The following is a 22,692-nucleotide window of genomic DNA, read 5'->3' as shown; positions in this document are numbered from 1 at the left end:
AGAGTAACTCAGAGTTAGTCAAAGTCTCTGAGTGATGCCTCTAATGCGTAGTTGAGTATGAGTACCCACAACCTCTGAAGTGATTGAGAATATGGAAAACCTAGACTCTAATAGAACATATAAGTGGAAATGTTTTAAAGTAATTTATTGACACATGTCCAATTATATGGCACGTTTCTGATTAGGTATGTGACGTGGGTTTATTTAATTATAAAATAAATAATTAAATAAGATGATAGTTAGAAATAATTAAAATAAAATATGCACACAGTTCTTATTAATTTACACATTGTCACAATAATATGCAACATACATGTACAAACAAAATCACTTAAAATAGTAACCAGAGATTTATACCATAAAAATATGTTATGGAATATTTGGGGTGTTACATTCTTCATTATAGGTTTTGACCTAATCATTAGCTTTCCTACCCACACATCTATCATGGCCCTAGAAGTAGTTAGAAATAGTCGGCTCAAAATAAGAGGAAATTCATTTCCTTCTTTGACATCCAAAACTAGAAGCTGTTGTTTATCAACTCAGATTAGGACATTCTCATTTTTCCTATAAGGTAAATTTTGTGATCCATCTGCAAAGGTAATCGTTGTTGTGGGCAGATCGAGTTCTACCCCTAATAATTTTTCTACCATCGACAATGGTATCTGATTAATTCTAGATTCTAAATCAGATAAAGCTCTACCAAAGCGATTTTACCAGTTGAATAGGGTATAGAAATCCACCTAGGACCTATCTTTTTCTCTTGAGTCAACCTTGAACAATGGTACTGCAATTTCTGGTTAACGTCATCACCCTTTCCCCCAAATCTTCTCTTTTGTGAAAAAACTTCTTTCATTAAATGGATAAAACACAATTTAAGTGAACATATGAGAAAAGGTCAGATTGATATGAAATTTTGATAGCATCTTTATTTTTCCTACTTTTCTACTTCACCCTCATCTTGCTCTTCCTCACCATTTCATTCCACTCAGATCACAATGTTACAAGACTTAAGATTGGAGTGATCGTACAATGCGTTATAGTAGGTTTTAGACAAAGGATTCCTCTTCTTATAGTTTTCCATGTAGTTCACCTATTTAATTTTTCCTTCTTATACACATTCACCATTAACATGTCTAAAGATAAACTTATTTCAGTGCTCCTTCTGATGGGCGTATCTGTTTCCGAATTTCTGACTGCAAATGTGTTGACACAATAACAATGAGTAAGACTTGTTTTCTCTTATTTATTTTATTAGTCTACATGTCTTACCTTACACCTCAAGCATAAACCTTAGAGATATTTGTACTTTTATTTTTTTTTTAAAAGAAGAATAGGGTGCAAAAGAACCATGTGATATATATTGACACTTGAACTATGTTAGAAACTTAACCATATCACCTATGATTTGAAGCTCCCTAAAAGTTGTTTCAAAAGGTATAAAAGAACAAATAAAATTAATTTTTTCCCGTTAGCACGCTCACAATATTTTTGCAAATTATTATATTTTTTATGACGTTCTTGTTTTTCATTTATTTTAAAGGAAAATAAAGTGTTTGATGTTGTTAAAAAATTATAATAAAAGATAAATGTAAAGTGAAGTCTAATAAAAATCATAAGTGTAACAATTTATGACATAGGTATAAAATGAGAGTCGTAGAAGTAAACACTTTTTTCAACTTAATTATTAAAGATACTATGATGGATATGAATTAAAATTCAAATTAAGAAAGAAGAAGACAATCTAAACATTATTTCAAATTCCTTATTAAATTTCATTACGATCATCTTAGAGTACAAAACCACAACTATATGGTCCATGAAAATAGAAAATGAAAAAAAATAAAATTTATTGGGTTCCAACACAATTACGAAATGACAACTTATAGAATTTTTTAGTAGAATGTTACGAGCACATCACTCAAAAACAACCACAGAAACCTATCCGAGATCCTTGATGCAGAACATCAGGATAAAAAAAGTTACACAAAGCTTGTTGAGGGCAACCATACGCTGGACACTCATTATTAGAAGAACATAAGCCCCCAGGAAGTTTTTGGTGCCAGATTCTTACTGTCATTGTTGAATAAATGATGTTAGTAAAATGAGATAAAACATTATGTAGAATGTACCTATGAAAAGTTTAGAAGGATCAAAAGTGGCTTACTGTCTTCTTTTGTTTCAACAACAAATGGGGAAATAAAGATAATCATGAAATAAACAAACTTTACAATTTTAGCCATACTTTATCCACTTTGCATATATGAGATACAATATGGTTTTATCACTTTATGATTTATAAATCTCATTCTCACCTTAAATACATTAAATAGTTTAAGAGCTCATCCTCATTCTCATTTTTCATCATTATTAAATGTGTTGTATGTTTTCTTTTAGCACACATAGTAAATTGGTGATACAAAACATAATAATTAAACCTCTCTTGAGTACATCAAAGTGTTGTGTTTGTCTTTCTATCACCCTTAGTAATGAGGTCAAATAAAGAAACGTACCAATCATAAGAATTCATTCTTATTTTACAAAGTTTTTATTTTATTCTATAATCATTCATGATAGATAGGTGAAATCACAAAAGAGTAAAAATTTTGTTGGATTTCATGTGAAATATAGGCCATGACAAAGTTATAGCTACTGTATATATTATCCTTTATTTTTATAATCTTAATAGGAATCTATTAACAATACCAATAAATAGAATATTTGGTGTTGGATCTTGAACAAGTTATAAAGTAAGTTTCAATGTATTTAATGCATATGCAGACTTAGTCAATGATGGAGCATGGGTTTGTTCAATGGTGATGCGAATTATCTTTTCACAAAATGAACAATAAAAAAATACTGAGAAGTGTACTACTTTATAGACAAGTAGTTATATATAAAAGATTCGTCTCCACAAGGATTTTCTAGTTTCAACTTCAATATTGTATGGAGACTTAGTAAAGGATGGAGCATGGATTTTTTCAATGGTGATACACATTATATTTTAACAAAATGAATGATGACAAAATACTAACAGGTGGTAATATATAAAATATTTGTCTCCATAGGGATTGCTTAGTTTCAACATCACTACTGCGATTATGATTTTGATTTTCATAATTAAAAAAGGGGTGTTGAGAATTCGATGAAAAACTCACACCAATAACAACTTGATGTGTGGAGCAAGGGATAATTAAGCAACCAAAATCAAAGTGTATGAAACAATTATAATCACAAGCCAAAAGTAGAAAACAACAGCGAGAGAAAAGGAAGAGAGAACACAAAGAATTTGTTGACCCAGTTCGGTCCAAATTGACCTAGTCTGGGGGAGAGAGCAGCCCTCCGTTCCACTATATGATGAGTAACGTTACAAAGAGATTTCAATGGGTTACAAGAATAAGTCTCCCGCCTAGTTCTACCCAAATCCCAGCCTCTTCCGTTAACCAAGAGACTCAATTCTAATAGTGTTTCCCAAGGTGAATCAACCCTCAAAACCTAGTGTTTGTTCCAAAAAGACAAACTCTATACAAACCCTAGTTTTGTTGTTGCCTTTCTAAACCCTTGTTTCAGCCCCCTCTATCTCAAGGTTTACACTGATACAATGTTTATATTTATAGTAAAAGCAACTCCCATAAAATTGTACCAAATCTGGCCCAAAAATACGTTTTTGAAAAATAACAGCACGCAAAATCGGTCCCCGATTTTTACCATTTGGGCACCGATTTTTCCAGCACCAAACTGCTCCCAAAGACAGCCAAAATCGGGCCCCGATTTTACCATTTGGGCCCCAATTTGTACTTTCAGTAAACATCAATTTTGGCCTCCAAACTCTAATTTCGCGTCACTTTCACAACAATCTCCACCTTGACTCCAAATTATTGATGATGTCCATTTAACATCAACACCTTGCTGCTCTTTCCCTTGCTTCTCACTACACCAAGTAGCTCCACATGTTTATACCCTAATACCTTCAGCCATCAGAATGTCATCCGCCTTCTCGAAGGTACTTACAGTCCAACTACGCTAGGAATTTTAGGTAATTCCACAAGCCTTTACCTCAACCTCTTCAGCCATCGGAACGTCTTCCGTCTTCTCGAAGAGTCCTTGCAGTCCAACTACACTAGGAGTTTTAGGTAGTTCCACAAGCATTCACCATGACATCTTCAGCACAGGACATCTCCCGCTTCCTTGAAGGTCTCCTTGCATCCAATCACCCTTGGCCTTTTTTTAGGGTAATCCCGCAAGCCGTGCTATACATTCTTCAACCTTATGAAGAAATCCCTTGCTCACCATAGAGCATAGCACCCAAGGTCCTCCATAGTCGTACCATTACCGGTGTGTTCAACTCCACCTCACGCTGAGCATACTCTACCTCAACTAGCAAATGTGTACATCCCATTATGTCTTCAACCTTGAAACTCCACCTCAACAGGTAGATCATGAGTATTGTTGCCTCTGCCTCTCCAGACTGATCATGAGTATTCTTACCACCGCCTCTCCAGGCGGATGTTGAGTGTTTAACGTCTCTCCAGACGAACACCGCTCCACTAGGCAACAATCCCAAGGTGACCAACATCACCTTCATCCTCCAAACAACACCACACCATCAGAGCACCTGCATCCTCATATCCCTCAGTGACAATTTGTGCAGAGTTACCATTAATCTTCAGACAATCCTTCATGAAGTGACCCATCTTGTGACAGTTAAAGCATTTAGACTTTGACTTCTTACCACTCTTTCTCCGGTTACCTCTACCTCCACCATTCCCTCTTGAGACACTTAGGCCTTCACCGTTTTCATGAACTCTCAAGTCCTTGGACTTGGTCAACTCCTTGGTTCTCAAAGCCGCTTGAACTTCTTCCAAGGGAACAGTGCCTTCTTTGCCATAGAGCATGGTATCTTTGAACGATTCATAAGATTTCGGTAGAGCACACAACAAGAGTATAGCTTTATCTTCATCCTCAAGTTGCACCTCAATATTCTCCACGTCATCAAGGATTTTGTTGAACTCCGTAAGTTGCTCCATGATGGCCTTTGACTCCACCATCTTGAATGAGTAGAGTTGTTGCTTTAGGAATTGCCGATGAGTCAAAGACTTTGTCATATACAAAGATTCCAACTTTGCCCACATTGATGCCGCAGTTGGTTCCTTTGCTACTTCTCTCAAAACTTTATCCCCGAGGCACAAGACAATGGCACTCCTGGCCTTGTCCACCATCTCGGTCTTCTCCGCTCGTGACATGGTGACCGGTAACGAACCTTCACCCTTCAAAGCTTTCTCACACTTCTGTTGTATTAACACCGCTTCCATCTTTACCTTCCATAACCCAAAATCGTTATCTCCGGTAAACTTCTCAATATCCCACTTAGAACCCATGGTACTAGATTATCCTTTGACTCTTGCCCCATGGTGGGCGCCAATTGTTGAGAATTCGATGAAAAACTCACACCAATAACAACTTGATGTGTGGAGCAAGGGATAATTAAGCAACCAAAATCCAAGTGTATGAAACAATTATAATCACAAGCCAAAAGTAGAAAACAATAGCGAGAGAAAAAGAAGAGAGAACACAAAGAATTTGTTGACCCAGTTCGGTCCAAATTGACCTAGTCTGGGGGAGAGAGCAGCCCTCCGTTCCACTATATGATGAGTAACGTTACAAAGAGATCTCAATGGGTTACAAGAATAAGTCTCCCGCCTAATTCTACCCAAATCCCAGCCTCTTCCCGTAACCAAGAGACTCAATCCTAATAGTGTTTCCCAAGGTGAATCAACCCTCAAAACCTAGTGTTTGTTCCAAAGAGACAAACTCTATACAAACCCTAGTTTTGTTGTTGCCTTTCTAAACCCTTGTTTCAGCCCCTTCTATCTCAAGGTTTACACTAATACAATGTCTATATTTATAGTAAAAGTAACTCCCATAAAATTGTACCAAATCTGGCCCAAAAATACGTTTTTGAAAAATAACAGCACGCAAAATCGGTCCCCGATTTTTACCATTCGGGCGCCGATTTTTCTTGCACCAAACTGCTCCCAAAGACAGCCAAAATCGGGCCCCAATTTTTCCATTTGGGCCCCGATTTGTACTTTCAGTAAACATCAATTTTGGCCTCCAAACTCCAATTTTGAGTCACTTTCACAACAGTCTCCACCTTGACTCCAAATTAGTGATGATGCCCATTTAACATCAACACCTTGCTGCTCTTTCCCTTGCTTCTCACTACACCAAGTAGCTCCACAAGTTTATACCCTAATACCTTCAGCCATCGGAATGCCTTCCGCCTTCTCGAAGGTACTTGCAGTCCAACTACGCTCGGAATTTTAGGTAGTTCCATAAGCCTTTACCTCAACCTCTTCAGCCATCAGAACGTCTTCCGTCTTCTCGAAGAGTCCTTGCAGCCCAACTACACTAGGAGTTTTAGGTAGTTCCACAAGCATTCACCATGACATCTTCAACACAGGACATCTCCCGCTTCCTTGAAGGTCTCCTTGCATCCAATCACCCTTGGCCTTTTTTTAGCGTAATCCCGCAAGCCGTGCTATACATTCTTCAACCTTATGAAGAAATCCCTTGCTCACCATAGAGCATAGCACCCAAGGTCCTCCATAGTCGTACCATTACCGGTGTGTTCAACTCCACCTCACGCTGAGCGTACTCTACCTCAACTAGCAAATGCGTACATCCCACTATGTCTTCAACCTTGAAACTCCACCTCAACAGGTAGATCATGAGTATTGTTGCCTCTGCCTCTCCAGACTGATCATGAGTATTCTTACCACCGCCTCTCCAGGCTGATGTTGAGTGTTTAACGTCTCTCCAGACGAACACCGCTCCACTAGGCATCAATCCCAAGGTGACCAACATCACCTTCATCCTCCAAACAACACCACACCATCAGAGCACCTGCATCCTCATAACCCTCAGTGACAATTTGTGCAGAGTTACCATTAATCTCCGGACAATCCTTCATGAAGTGACCCATCTTGTGACAGTTAAAGCATTCAGACTTTGACTTCTTACCACTCTTTCTCCGGTTACCTCTACCTCCACCATTCCCTCTTGAGACACTTAGGCCTTCACCGTTTTCATGAACTCTCAAGTCCTTGGACTTGGTCAACTCCTTGGTTCTCAAAGCCGCTTGAACTTCTTCCAAGGGAACAGTGCCTTCTTTTCCATAGAGCATGGTATCTTTGAACGATTCATAAGATTTCGGTAGAGCACACAACAAGAGTATAGTGATAGGGCCAAACCGCAAGTGCATGGCCTATCGAAGTAATAGTAGTAAGTAGAGTTATCGTTCCGCTAGGGAGTTGGTCAATCTAATTAACTTTTAGAAAATGATTAGAGGAGAAAGAAATAAGAAGTTGGAGAGTGCAGTTTTTGGAAGTAAATAACAATAATATTAAAAAGCCTCGGGATCATTGGTTCATCATAATAACGAATCTTTTCACAAGCAAGCCTTAAACTTATAATTATGCGTTAATCTTAATTACTAAGGACAAGTTTCTCTTTAGCATATCACAGCTCCTCTCGAAGTCAGTGAGTGTATCCCTCCAACAACCACACCTATTCTCATGGGTGATTGCCTTTGGGACCCTTGAAGATCGAAACTTTATGTGTCCCAAGGTTTGCTAGACTATTCTCATGTTTCGCAAACCTTGTCTAAATTCACTTGATCGGATATCAAAGCTCCGCGTTCGCTTTATGAACTGATATCTGTGATGATGAATTAACCATTATCAAACCCTCTGCTTTCGCTTCCACAGTTTGATAATAATTAATTCATGTTAAAACGGTGAATTTAGATTAGGAATTAAGGTAACAAATAATTAGGGTTTAAGGCTTGGCTTGATCCGGATTACGTCATTAGACTTATCCAACGATCCCAAGACAAAGAAGTCTACTCACTCATGTTCATCGTAGACATGGGGGAAGAAGAGAGAATGCGATAAAAGTAAATTGCAAAGGAAGTAAAAGGAAATAAAGACTTTTTATTGAAATAATGCTTGAATTAAACAAAGTAAAAGGTGAATGTTTATGGTGGAGAGCTACTCTATTTATAGCTTTACAATTGACTTAGAAACTAAGGAACTAAAAGGGTAAAATAGTAAAGCTGCAACAGGGTAACTTGGGCCCGAAGAAAAAGCAGCAAAAGAGGCTTCTGGAGGTGGCACGGCCGTGCCACATGTTGGCACTGGCCGTGCCAAGCTTCTGACTTGGTGGGAACATATTTTTGTTCCGTATCTTCGTATTTTCGCACTGTATTTGTTCCATTCCTCTTTCTTTTGCTCCAAGACACCTTCCACCATATATTCGTTCCTAAAATAAAATAAAAAGCAATTTAAAGTAAAATATTCTAAAAGGAAATAAAATGCAATAAAATCAAATCAAATCTTATTTAAAACTAAACTAAATAAAGCATTAAAATATACTAATCTATGACTCATCAAACTCCCCCACACTTGAATCTTTGCTTGTCCTCAAGCAAAAGGCAATAGACATAGCAGCAACAAAATATTTATTCATGGCAATATTAAGAACACATGTCTCAAAAGAAAGGCTTTGCTTCAAGTACACTAGTTACAATTTCAAATGCTTCTCATGAACCTATTCTACCCAACATCAAGTCTCAAGTGAGTGTGTGTGTGCAGTCCAACCCTTTTCTTGCTCCTGTATAAGACAAATATTATGAGGAATAGGTTCTATCCTTAGTGTTAAAGTAACCGAGAAAAGTCCTTTCTTCATTTCATATAAGAGTGATGAGAATTCAAGTTAAAATTAGATTAGATTAACAATTAAGCACAAGGGGCTGCAGATGCTTATGGGCTATCTATCCTCGTAGGAAGTCTTCTCGGATGTAATTGTCCTTTCCCCCTAGATTCAAAATCACCCTGGGCAGTGCTGCAAAATTTTATTTGTTTCATCTCCACGTAGGAAGTCTTTTTGGATGTAATTGTCCTTTCCCCCTAGCATTGATGAATTTGTTTCACTTTAAGTTCAAATTAGGGAGTTACCACCACAATTAGGAAGTTAGGGATTGTCCTTTCCCCCACATGTTGGTGCCATTCTCCCGCCCCATTTAACTTTAACAATTTAAGAATATAACAATTAAGAACATTGATTAATTTCCCACACAAACTTATACTACTTTTACTCTTAAGACTTTAAAGGGTCTAAGTTAACACTAAAGATAGAACGTGCTCCTTAAAATACCTATTCATACATTTGCTCAAGGATTGCAACCGGGTGCTTTTCTCATTGGAGAATTTCACAATAAAACAAGACATGGGTATAGCAAGAACATAAGAAACACAAGAAACTACTTTCATGTACAAGGAGCAACCTAAAGGAGAGACGAAACAAAAATTTTCATGCCATTTTCTACATTAAAAACAAGCTACTAGTCATGCCTCTTGCTATAAAAACAAAACAAAAAAGAATAAAGTTCAAGGGAGTTTGGAAACACTACGACTCTAGACACTTTATTAGCCCCCCCCCCCCCCCCCCCCCCACACACACACACACTTAGGGGAAGCATTGTCCTCAATGATTCAAAAAGAAAAGAAATTAAAAAGAAGAAGAAGAAGAAAGAAGGAGTAGACGAAGAGTAGGAGAGAGAGAGAGGAGAGAAGGGAAGAGAGGAAGAGGAAAGCTCACAATTTATTGAGGTCCATATGGAGGACCTTGAAGTTGGAGGTGTTGCATCATCCGACGGAGCATCTCATTATTTTCATCATTGACACGGTTGCCCCTTTGAAGTTCATTGCGAAGGCGGAGATCTCAACACCTTGCCTTTGTTGCTCGGTGCTCATCCTCTCGATTTCATTGTGAATCCATGTCCATCTTTGATTTTCATTAAGCTCACCGACTTCATGGCTATGGTGCCCCTCTTGGTGCAAGTTAGCACCGTCTCCTTCATCATGGTGCAAGTTAGCACCTTCTCCCTCATCATCATCTTGCTCACCAAGAACCTGCACATCATTAACATACAACCAATTTTCTTCCACCTCGGTGGTAGTCCGAGATGGGTTAGGCAATAAAAACATGATTGGCACATTTAGCTTAAGTTGGTAATGAAGGGGTGGACGATGTTTGATGAAATTCATAGCAATAAGGGTTTCTATGTTAAGCCTATTGTTTCCCTCAATTGGTTTGATCCCCTCATCTTCACCCACTCCAAAACACCTGGTTATATATGTAATGATGCCACCCACCACTATGTCTCCTCTACCGGTCGGTCTAGTACCGACAAAGTCTAGGTGATCAATCAAATAAAAACAAGTATTGACGGGGTGGTTGTAGAGCATTGCCCATAACATGAACAACTCATCAGTTCTAGTGTTTCCTAGCTCGGTTCTACCCCAAATAGTGCAAGCCATTACCCTCTGAAGGTACCTGAGTACGGGGTTGTGAATGTTACTAGCTTTGTTTGCCCTAGGGACGTATTTGTTAAGACCGGTGATTTGTTTCCAAAAGGCAGATGGGTCATAGTTAACCGGTTTTAGACTAGGATCCCAATGATCATGAATATATCGTTCTTTTGCAAAACTTAAGGCCTCACAAAAGTGCTGAAGTGACATGTCATAATCAACATTCATCAACCGGAAAACAACTCTATGGTTAGGTTATCATAATCCAACTTATCTTTGGTAAATTCTATTGAGCTCAAGAATTCAAAAGTGAAGTTTTCATAACCCCGCATAGGTTTCAACAAATCAGTCCAACCTAACTTTCCTATTAGCCTAGAAACATCATCAAAAAGCTCTAGCACATCCAAAGTATTGGGATCAGGATAACGAGAAGGATGCAAGTGTTTAGAGATGAGATTTTTATACCTGTCCCTTTGCTTGTTGTTTTTGAACTGGATTCCATGATTCTTCACTTGTGCTTGCTTCTATGGGGGAGGTCCTCCTTGAGAGCTTACTGGTTCCTTACCACTTCTTCTTGAAGCCATTGACCCTTGTTGCAATTGGTTTGAAGTTTTAGGGTTTGGGAAGATTTTTGGTGGAAAGGATTGGTTTAGGGTTGGGGTTGATGTTTTAGGGAGGGTTTGTTGGTTTGGATGTGGAGATTGGTTAAGGTTTTGTGGTGTTTGGGTTAGGTTTTGAAAGATTAGGGTTTTGGTGAATTATGGGTTTGGATGGATGAAAGATGTTTTTGATTGGTGGTTTTTGTTTTGGAGGAAGTTTGTGGTTGATTGGTGAAAGAATTGAGTGATTTGGTTAAGTTTTGAGGGAGATATGAGGGTTTGAAGGTTTGAAGGTTATGGAGGTTTAAAGAGAAGTTTGAAAGATGAAAGAGGGTTGTGGTTTGTGAATGAGGAAGAAGAAGAGAAAAAATATGAGTATATAGGGGCTAGAGATCGGGCACGGCCGTGCCATCTTCCTGACTTCCACCTTCATTTTTTTCTTCAAAAACTTGGCACGGCCGTGCCAATCCTAGCACGGGCCGTGCCACCTTTCTGGTCCTGGGGGCTTCAGAATTTTTCAATTTCTCGATTTTTTTCGAATCACACTTGGACAATTACCTACAAAACAACTTAAAACAAAGAAAAACAAAACAAAAGTGATTAAATGCGTGGGTTGCCTCCCACGAAGCGCTCTTTTAATGTCATTAGCTTGACGGTTAGAAAGAGTCCTTAGAATGGATCAAAGATATCATATTGTGTAGATGACGTTATAAAACGTTCTTTCACAACATGATCGTTAAGCATGCAACAAGAGTAAAGAGCGGGACCTTTCATAACGTTTTCCAACTCAAATCCTACCATCTTATCACTCACTTGAAATACTATCCTACCGTTCTTAACATCTATGAGAGCTCCTGCAGTGGCTAGGAAAGGTCTACCTAGGATTATGGAGACGTCTTCGTCCTCCGCAATGTCAACGACTACAAAATCAGTTGGGATATATATCCCTTCTATCTTAACGGGTATGTCCTCGACAAATCCTACAAGTTTCATGGTAGAACGATCAGCAAGTTTCAATTCCATCTCGGTAGGTTTCAATTCTCCTATCCCTATCCTTTTGAGAAGAGACAAAGGCAGCAAACTAACACTAGCTCCTAAGTCACATAAGGTTTTGCTTATGGTTTCATTCCCAATTTCACATGGTATGGCAAAGCTACCTGGATCTCTAAGCTTAAGGGGTGCTTCTTGAATGATTGCACTAGTTTCCTTGGCCAAGGCTATTGTCTCATTATGCTCTATAGCCCTTTTCTTTGAAAAAATTTCCTTTAATAACTTGGCATATAGAGGCATCCTAGACAAAGCTTCAGCAAAGGGAAGTTTAATGCAAATCTTCCTAAGTATGTTAAAAAAAATTTCAAACTTACCCTCTAGTTTAAGCTTATCAAGATTTAAGGGGGATGGAGTTTTGTTTTCTTCAAGCGGTTTTGCTTCTTCTATCACAATTTTATCACCTAAAGGCTTGACACTTTCTTTCCCAATGTTTTTAACCTTAGCAGAAGTCTCGTTTAACTTACTACCCCCAAAAGATATGACATTAATTTGGGCTTTGGGATTGGCTTCGGTTTGACCAGGAAAGACTCCCGGTGTTTGGGAAGAGGTAGCCACTTGTTGGGCTATTTGAGCGATTTGAGTTTCAAGCATTTTAGAGTGAGTAGCAATAGAATCAACCTTGGTATTGAGCTTGGAAAGAGAATCATTCAGAAATCTGGTTTGGTTTTTAAGTTCTTGAAGTTGTTTGGTTTGGTTGGCAATAGAGTTTTCCAACAAAATTTCCAAATTGGATTTCTGAGTGAATCTTTGGTTGTTTGCATAACCGGGTGGTGCTACTTGTCCATAGGGATTTTGGTTTTTATAAAAATTTTGATTTTGTCGCATCCCTTGGTTGTATTAAGCATAGTTCATTTGCTCAACACCGTTAATAGCACTACCTAGTTGACAATCAACACCAGCATGACCAGTTATACCACATATTTCACAAGAAGGAGTAGAAGTAGAATTGATAGCACTAACATTGAGTTTTTCAAGTTTTTCAGTTAGTGTATCAATTTTAGAAGCAAGGTGGTCATAGTTAGAGACTTCGTACATACCTGCCTCCTTTTTGGAGGATGAAGAACTAGTGATGGCTCTCTCGTCGGTCCATTTGTAATGATTTTGAGCCATGTCTTCAATCAAGGAATATGCCTCCGTGTAGTTCTTGTTCATAAGTGCTCCACCTGCAGCTGCATCAACAGACATCTTAGTGGTATAAGACAAGCCATTATAAAAAGTGTGGACTATAAGCCACTTCTCTAGGCCATGGTGGGGACAAAGTCTTAGCATTTCTTTGAAACGCTCCCACGCATCATAGAGAGATTCCCCATCTTTTTGGTTGAACCGAGTGATTTGGTGGGAATATATTTTTGTTCCGTACCTTCGTATTTTCGCACTGTATTTGTTCCAGACCTCTTTCTTTTGCTCCAAGACACCTTCCACCATATATTCATTCCTAAAATAAAATAAAAAGAAATTTAAAGTAAAATATTCTAAAAGGAAATAAAATGCAATAAAATCAAATCAAATCTTATTTAAAACTAAACTAAATAAAGCATTAAAATATACTAATCTATGACTCATCATATAGCTTTATCTTCATCCTCAACTTGCACCTCAATATTCTCCAAGTCATCAAGGATTTTGTTGAACTCCGTAAGTTGCTCCATGATGGCCTTTGACTCCACCATCTTGAATGAGTAGAGTTGTTGCTTTAGGAATTGCCGATGAGCCAAAGACTTTGTCATATACAGAGATTCCAACTTTGCCCACATTGATGCCGCGGTTGGTTCCTTTGCTACTTCTCTCAAAACTTTATCCCCGAGGCATAAGACAATGGCACTCCTGGCCTTGTCCACCATCTCGGTCTTCTCCGCTCGTGACATGGTGACCGGTAACGAACCTTCACCCTTCAAAGCTTTCTCACACTTCTGCTGTATTAACACCGCTTCCATCTTTACCTTCCATAACCCAAAATCGTTATCTCAGGTAAACTTCTCAATATCCCACTTCGAACCCATGGTACTAGATTATCCTTTGACTCTTGCCCCATGGTGGGCGCCAATTGTTGAGAATTCGATGAAAAACTCACACCAATAACAACTTGATGTGTGGAGCAAGGGATAATTAAGCAACCAAAATCAAAGTGTATGAAACAATTATAATCACAAGCCAAAAGTAGAAAACAACAGCGAGAGAAAAGGAAGAGAGAACACAAAGAATTTGTTGACCCAGTTCGGTCCAAATTGACCTAGTCTGGGGGAGAGAACAGCCCTCCGTTCCACTATATGATGAGTAACGTTACAAAGAGATTTCAATGGGCTACAAGAATAAGTCTCCCGCCTAATTCTACCCAAATCCCAGCCTCTTCCCGTAACCAAGAGACTCAATCCTAATAGTGTTTCCCAAGGTGAATCAACCCTCAAAACCTAGTGTTTGTTCCAAAGAGACAAACTCTATACAAACCCTAGTTTTGTTGTTGCCTTTCTAAACCCTTGTTTCAGCCCCCTCTATCTCAAGGTTTACACTGATACAATGTCTATATTTATAGTAAAAGAAACTCCCATAAAATTGTACCAAATCTGGCCCAAAAATACGTTTCTGAAAAATAACAGCACGCAAAATCGGGCCCCGATTTTTACCATTCGGGCGCCGATTTTTCCAGCACCAAACTGCTCCCAAAGATAGCCAAAATGGGCCCCGATTTTGCCATTCGGGCCCCGATTTGTACTTTCAGCAAACATCAATTTTGGCCTACAAACTCCAATTTTGAGTCACTTTCACAACAAGGGGTTTTTGCACTTTGAAAATTGGTTGGTTTTAATTCGTTGAGAGAGAGAGAGAGAGAGAGAGAGAGAGAGAGAGAGAGAGAGAGAGAGAGAGAGAGAGAGTAAGTCATGTTATTGATTACTTGATTTCAATTTGATCAAAATAGTTATGCCAAAGTCATGGTTAGTAAATTTCTTCAACGGTTACTAACCATGAATGTCTCGGTGAAGCCACAACCCTCAAAGGTTTAAGAACGGAAAATTAAGTGATAATCATTGTTAGTTTATGTCTATAATCTAATTAATAATAGAACGATTAAAACAAGTCTTGCCAAGAAAGTTATGATTAGTACTCATGGTCACCTATTTCAATCGACAAACATCCATATACGAATAAAAGGCATTAAGAACAATAATCGAATAAAAATAGCAAATTAATCAACTGAAATTCATAGAATAATTTCAAGTTACATTATTGAATAATTACAGGGAAGTTACTTTTTTATGACCTAACCTAGATATGATAAGCTACTCATAGTTCCTAAACATATAAAAATATATATGAATAATAAAACACAAGAAAAGGATCATTGGTTGATGATTTCATGGCTCCTAAATAGGTTAAGTCGCTCCATTCCTAGTGAAATTGGTTTTCTTTTGCCTTTGTGTGCTCATCAGAAAGTGTTATTCCACTAACCTAGGTGATCTTTTCCCTAAATTTTAGGGAAACCTGGCTGGCAATGCGAGCCCAAATCTAACTATGCCAAATAGACAATGAACTCCTTTATGTCTTTTCGTTCCATTATCGCGGTGCAGGGCGTATAGTTAGTGATGTGAGATGGACAATAGCTGACTCCTTACTCCATGTATTCTCACTAAAACATCCAGAACACCCCAAGCCTCATCAGCCATAAACTTGTAAAAAAAATAGCATGGTTGCAAAGTTGTGTGGTTCGGGTGGACTTCCATGGTTTCAACGCTTTTTCCTTTGTTTTTCTCTTTTATGATTTTGTAAGATTTTATTACAAAAATCGACAAACTACATACAAACTAATTAATTTATCTCTGAAATGACTCTTCAAATGGACTAAAAACTCTAAGGGTTTTTGTCATCACGAACACCAAATATATTTAATGCAAAAAGAAAAAGGATATTTAGAGAGAGTTCTTAGAGCTTATGGAGAAGTAAATAACCATCCTTAAATAAAAATCTTTATTAAATGTCTCTTAAGTAATTGATTATGTTGTTTTAGTCTTTTTGAAACACTTATAAGTAAATCTCTCTTTACTACTTTATAGCGTTGTGTGTCATTTTATAAACCATTAGTAAAAAGGTAACATAAAATAACTTACCAATCATAAGAACTAGTTCTTATTTTACAAATTTTATATTATTCTCCAACCTTTCATGACAAAAACGTGAAATCACAATTGAGTAAATGTTTTGTTGGAATTTGATCTGTCCAATGAAGATGCACAAAAAAGTATGGTTGTGATGAACGTTCCGTTGCGGTGGACGTTGATCCTTCACGGTGGTATTCACGGCGGAGGGAAAAAGTGTCTGCAGGCATTTGAGCACGTCAGTATGAGAATGACATGGATGTGTGCAAAAAGTTCTAAAAGTGAATCGGGTGATGCTATAATACCCTTCACAACGGATTGCTATGCTTAGGCGGTTATTTATACAATGATAATTACGAAGAGTTAGGGACCCTACTTTATTTATGGAACCCAGCAACAAGGAAATTATCTAAGGAAATAAAGTTTCCTTTCGGAGAGTTTCAACATAACTGAAAGTTTACGTTTGGTTATGATAATTCCAACAACACTTATAAGATTGTGGCTTTTCGTCTACTGAGTATAAACAATGAAGTAAGAGTTTTCACTTTTAGTGATAATGTTTGGAGGAATATTTAAAGTTTTCCTGATGTTATATCTTATCATCATTGGGACATCAATGATGGTGTGCATGTGAGTGGCAGTTTTAACTGGTTAGCCATCCTAATGGAGTTGAAATTTGTAACGCCCCATTTTTTAGCACTAAAAATAGTGTCTATTTTTTTTAACGAACAAAAGAATAATGTTAAACATTTTTAAACACAAGTGGTAGAATTTTATTCACAATATACATATTAAATTTTCCTTTTTAAAATGAACATCAGAGTTATATAGAGCTTTGTTTGACAACTGAATAATTTACAAGATACAAGTACATCCCTACGCAGAGGGAACTACTAAATTTATCTTAATCTAAGATAATGAAAGTTGTGTACTGGACCAGCAACTGACATATCCTAAGGTTGTCTTCCTATCGACTATGTCAGTGGTCCTTGAATGTGATCTATCTTGCGACTAGGTCAAATCCCCAAGACGAAATAGTCCACTCATCCAGGGAGGTGGAATCGTCATCTTCTGTCGTAGTAGTTCGGCTCCCTTTGGAATTGTCATAATCTAATGGCGTATAGCCCACACATCCACTGAAAGGGTCACCGTTTTCGAAAATAACCAATATAAAGATAACATGAACAGAGCAAACATTATACAAGGGTTAAAGATCGCGTTTTAACCCTTGTATAGAAAAAAGTAGAAAAATAAGATTAATACAAGATTTATTATGACTCGACTCCTAATGCAATGCCTATATGTCGATGCATATGTTCCAGAATTAATACCGCTCTGTAGTGGGTCGTGGCAGCACCACTAAGGAGATAAGTATCTTACTCATCTATCAGACTCGATGATCCACTAAGGGATAATGTGGCTTTAAAGCACACCACGTGCCACCTCTCCGGTGTGCACCTCGTGACTCCTCTCTGGTGGTCACATAAACTATGAATTCATGTATGTAAAAAATTTCACTAGGTATATGGACTCCTAGTCACATGTTACAACTTAACTATACCATGAACAATTTTTCTCATGCATAAATGATCACATATATGCATTCATTCAGCTTGGAATTTACACAAAAACACATATGAAAAAGGAACAAATATACACGATCAATTTCGCATGTATAAGTATATCTAAAAAGTGGATAGGTGCTCTTACCTCGACTAGTTTTTCAACCTCCCAAATTTATCCTTTGACCCTTAAATTCTTTTAGTCAACAAAGTCCCTCCAAGTAAAGACCTTTATTTCTTCTTACTCATTTCCCCAACTCTCGCTCCAACACTCACAATCTCATTTTACTCTCAAATTTTACAACACCAATGCTCAAGAGAAACGGAAAAGAAAACTAAAGGAGTACAGTGAGAAATGATCGAACTCGAGGAGACTACGATGTTGAAGATCAAGAATAAGACCAAGATTTATTGTCAAATTATTATTTATTTTATTCGTTTAGATAAAAGCTAACACTATTAGAAGTATTCCTTTTCTAAAATTAACTAACACTTCAAAATTACTTTCGATTAAGATAAATTTCTAACTTTGGTAAAGGTTGTCTTATTTTAAATATGTCTTCAATTATGATAATCTTAATGTTTGTCTCTAAATTTCTACGAAAAATTCTACAAAGTCTCTTTTATTCTCATGTCCTTTCTTAAACTTCGTTAAGTCCGTTAAAACTTTAAACGCGCAATCTAAATTCATCAACAACGTCCTGAGTATTATTTTCCATTGTTATTCAATCAAATAAGTTCATCCTTAAATCATTTATTTATTTATTTATTAGTATTTCTAAAGGAATAAAGACACATAATGAAACAATTATTTTTCTAAAATGTTGCCTTGAGAAAAATAAATCTAGTCGGTATAAAGTTTTATTCTAAAATTCTCTTTCTAAAAATATTAGTATCTTTAGTGTCTAATAATTATTCTTTTTGTTACTAACTAAGTCATTGGTTTTAGACTAAAAGTAGTTACAAAGGCACAGTTTATAGATTCTCTAAAAACTGAAAAAAATAGTAAACATTTAGTCATACTGATTATAATCTATTTTCACACAAAGAATAAGTTTCTTTTCCAAAGTCCATGACTATAATCTATGAGTCTAATAAATCAATTTATTATTTTTGTTTTATATAACCTACCCACATATACTTTCTTTTTTTTACGGAAACATGCTCATTGCATTTCATTAAAAATAATTGTTTCAATACAAGTTGGGATATGATAATAAATAATGGGACTAGCTAGAAATGTCGCCTCTCATGCAAGAGCATGAGTAGCTGCATTTGCTTGTCACCGGATGAACTCTACCCGAGAGTTTCTGAAGAAAGCGGAAAACAGAGCTTTGCAAGATGTGATGACACTACTACAAAAATGGGCTTATATAGCGCTTTTTTTTTTGCTTTAGATAGCGCTTTTGAAGCGCTATTGTAAATGGCGCTGGTAAAGGTAATATAGCGCTTTTTTTCCTGTATAAAGCGCTTGCTAAAGTAGGGTTTATATAACGCTTTATGTCAAAAAGCGCTAGCAAAGGTTCTCCTTAGATAGCACTTTCAAAAATAAATGCCATCTAAGACAGGTTAAAAACAGCGTTTTTGTTTTAAAAGCGCTATGTAACAATATGTTTAGATAACGCTTTATAAAGGAAAAAAGCGCTAGGAGAAGCATTTATTTTATTATTTTTTTGTCAATTTTTTTTCCCTTTACAGATAGCGTTTTTTATTAATTTAAAGGAAAATATATATAAAATCAGAAATTTAAAGGGAAATATATATATAATTTTGGCACATTATAATTGAGACTATTATTTATCAAATAAAACTTACCAAATCATAAAAAATGTATGTATATATAGAATAAAAGTCAGAAATGTATAGTCTCTAATATGGTAACATGAATATCTCTAAGAGTTACAACTAATTATTTAACATAAAAATCAAAATCTTCTTTGGTATCATGCAGTCTTCATCTATCTTCTTGGTCTTCTCAATCTTCCTCGGTCGTCTCAGTCTTTTTCCCCATAACAGACATAAGATCATGATGCACTTTCATATTTTGGTAACCGCCTTCACCTGAATATAGAAAAAAGACATTGGTAACTTTGGGCTGAATTCAAGAGTGTACTGTGTTTTGATATTATATAGGCTATGATTATGTGGCTTCTTAGAAACTCTTTACAAACATATATATTGACCAAATATTTATTCATAATGAGTAAAAGATAATTAAAAAAAATAAGTTGATTAAATATATTGATTAAGTTAGTTACCTTCCCGTCATATTCTCTTCTTGACAAGACCTCTAGTGTAATATGAGCAAGGGTTCATACAATAGATTTTGCTTGAGAATGTAGACCAGATGGCTGAAAAAATTCAGAACAATGTCAAAATAATGTATAATTAACAACACTCTGAAACCTATGTTAAAAGATACAATTAAATATCTACCAAAAAAAAAAAAGATACAATTAAATCTTGATGGGAGCAATTCAGTTCAATGAAATGCATGTAACTCAATTCATATCCATTCCCCTCGGAAATGCCAGAAAGCTTAATCACCGAATTAACAAGAACATTCAAACAAACAAAGAGGCTTTGTCATTACACATAATAAAAGTTATTACCAAGAGGCTTTAATTTTTTTTACAAGCATAGCCAATAAAAATCTAACTTAGGGCCGCATAAGGTATTTGGCCAATATTATAATAAAACTACTTTTCACTCAGAGTTCAAAGTTCAGGCATGTAACATTTCAAAGCAACTTAAGAAACAAATATATCATAGCAGTTTTACATGTGAGTGCTTACCTACATCAACTACATTCCAAAATATTCTTTATGCCGAAACTGAACTGCAAATTGCAAATCAAAATTCTCATTTGAAGGCTTTACCTGTGTCAACAATACATGCCAAGATAGATTTTAAACAAAATTTTCCACATAGGAAAATACATGCTTTTATTCACTTTAGATATGATAGTAATAACAAATGTATATAGGACAATCATATATTAGTCCACATGAACAGAAGCATAGAAATTTGCCAAACTTAAACATTGATATAGCATGTAACCTTAGAAATTTAACTCTTAGTCCACAAACCTACAGAAGCCACTTAATTTAACTCTTAGTCACTACATCGATATAGCATACATGCATAATTTAACTTCATGACTTTGGTGGTTGTCTTTACCGTAAGATGTTAGCAATTTGGTATAATATATAACCAATGAATCTCTCAAATAAAAATATGCTAAAATAGTGATAAATTGTGTAGAATAGAATGGTGAAAGAAAATTTCAAATCTGGAATTTTTTTTTTGTAGCTGCCCTTCCATTTTTTTTATGTACCTCAGATTTTTATCACTTTTTTTTTCAATTTTTTTATATATATTGGGCTTCCTCTTATTTTTTAAGCCAATTGGGCAGTGAAAATGGATTAACACAAACAAGATATAACAACAAAAACCAATATCAAGCGACCTAAACAACGAGGACATACCACACTTTAACCAAATCGCAATGGATGAAAAACACCTAGGATCACACTTTAGGCGTCAAATCACAATGAATGAAAAAACACCTTGGATCACACTTTAAGCGTCAAATCACAATGAATGAAAGATTAATTGACGACTTCTCCCTTCCAACACCGAAAGCACAATTCGTCGAAGCCCCATGGGGAATGACACGACAAACCACTAAATTTCTCATAGTTGGGATACTGTCAAGCAACAGTTTCTAAGAGAAGCCGATACTGTGGAGGGTGCCGTGCTTTTCCATAATTTCTCTAACACTCTCCTCCACCTCGCCCATGCTACCTACTCTCACCAACAGCCCCTCAAACAACATATACACGAAATTCACCGATAACTCACTGCCCTAATGCCAAACCCACTTACCCTCACTCTCCCCAAGCTTAAATTCCAAACATGATATTCCCTCACCCAAAAATCCTAACCATATTCTCTATGGCATAATAATCACACTGACATTCCAACTTTTAAAGTTTTTTTTTGTTTTTTGATGTTCACGATAATTGTCAATTGTGTTAAAATTCTGTGTATTTACTAGATGATAAACTTATAGTGTAAATATCAATCATAAATGGCCAGTTGAGATGACAATTATAAATTGATAGTCATCATTTTGCTGAGTATTGTAAAACAACCTGATATAATATCTAATGACTAGAAGAAAAATCTTAGTTAATGGTAAAAGTATACATATTAGATTAAGCTTTATTTACGTATGAATTGATTACCATATATACTAGCAACCTCTCATCATCAATTAACCATATAAAGAGTACTAATAAAACCATTGGATTATTGCTATTATTGAATCAATCAGAGTGAACAACTAAAATAATTGGAGAGAATATATAATTAACATTGGAAAGAAATGAAATTAAATCATCCCAATCTAAAATAAAAGGCAACACCACTCAATATATCTTCCTAATAGGAAGAGAGAGCTAGTTGAAATTGCAGACTTACAACTACACGGTCTAAAAGAACAATTTTTCTTTGTATAAAAAAAACAATTAACAATTTTCTTGACCACAACAGCCCTTTTATTGTAGACCTTATATGCTACCCAACAACTTAATGAACATCGATTTATTTCAAAAAAAAAAAAACTTAATGAACAACGAAGAAACATAAAATTCTATTGATTACAACAAACAAAGAGAGTTAAAAGATATCAAGATCGACACCTGGAGAAAGAATCGTCGAAGACATGGAGATCACCTTTCGAGGGAGAGAGAGATAGATTGGGGAAAACAACCACACCGTTCAACTGTGGTGATTTAGAGAGAGTGGCGAGGGCGAGTGGTGGTGATGGACATCGGATTGCGGTATCGAGTATGACTGGGTTTTGTGTGACAGTTTGCGATGAATCGTATGACTTTGATGAATAGTATGAGGAAGATTGTGTTTTCTGTGATTGGGTTTAGGGTTTGTGGGAAGAAAAGGTTTGGGGGTTTAGGGTTTGTGGGAAGAAAAGGTTTGGGTTAAGAGGGAGATCGAT

At 36.4% G+C, this 22,692-nt stretch overlaps 2 long non-coding RNA genes and 1 other non-coding gene across 4 annotated transcripts; 1 reads left to right on the top strand and 2 right to left on the bottom strand.

The window, feature by feature from the left end:
- Positions 1 to 1,745: 1,745 nt before the first annotated feature.
- Positions 1,746 to 2,309, bottom strand: LOC146905563 (uncharacterized). The gene is made up of 2 exons (XR_015019019.1): positions 2,168 to 2,309; positions 1,746 to 2,073 (listed from the first exon to the last, which is right to left on the bottom strand). It is a non-coding gene; the product is annotated as an uncharacterized LOC146905563 (long non-coding RNA).
- Positions 2,310 to 13,262: 10,953 nt separating this feature from the next.
- On the top strand, positions 13,263 to 13,365 carry LOC146905562 (small nucleolar RNA R71). Its single transcript, XR_015020858.1, has one exon. It is a non-coding gene; the product is annotated as a small nucleolar RNA R71 (small nucleolar RNA).
- A 6,068-nt stretch (positions 13,366 to 19,433) lies between these two features.
- LOC146905561 (uncharacterized) lies at positions 19,434 to 22,608 on the bottom strand. 2 transcript variants are annotated; one of them, XR_015018987.1, is made up of 4 exons: positions 22,379 to 22,608; positions 20,468 to 20,551; positions 19,931 to 20,023; positions 19,434 to 19,733 (listed from the first exon to the last, which is right to left on the bottom strand). It is a non-coding gene; the product is annotated as an uncharacterized LOC146905561 (long non-coding RNA). The 2 variants fall into 2 exon arrangements; XR_015018986.1 differs by lacking the exons at positions 20,468 to 20,551; positions 22,379 to 22,608 and having other exon boundaries at positions 19,931 to 20,096.
- Between the last annotated feature and the right edge of the window lie 84 nt (positions 22,609 to 22,692).

The sequence above is a fragment of the Medicago sativa genome, chromosome 7 (genome assembly GCF_051527215.1).
Source record: "Medicago sativa cultivar Bolivia chromosome 7, Bolivia_mono, whole genome shotgun sequence".
NCBI classification, from domain to species: domain Eukaryota; kingdom Viridiplantae; phylum Streptophyta; class Magnoliopsida; order Fabales; family Fabaceae; genus Medicago; species Medicago sativa.
The sequence above is the reverse complement of the archived record's forward strand: the minus strand, read 5'-3'. Positions and strand labels throughout refer to the sequence as shown.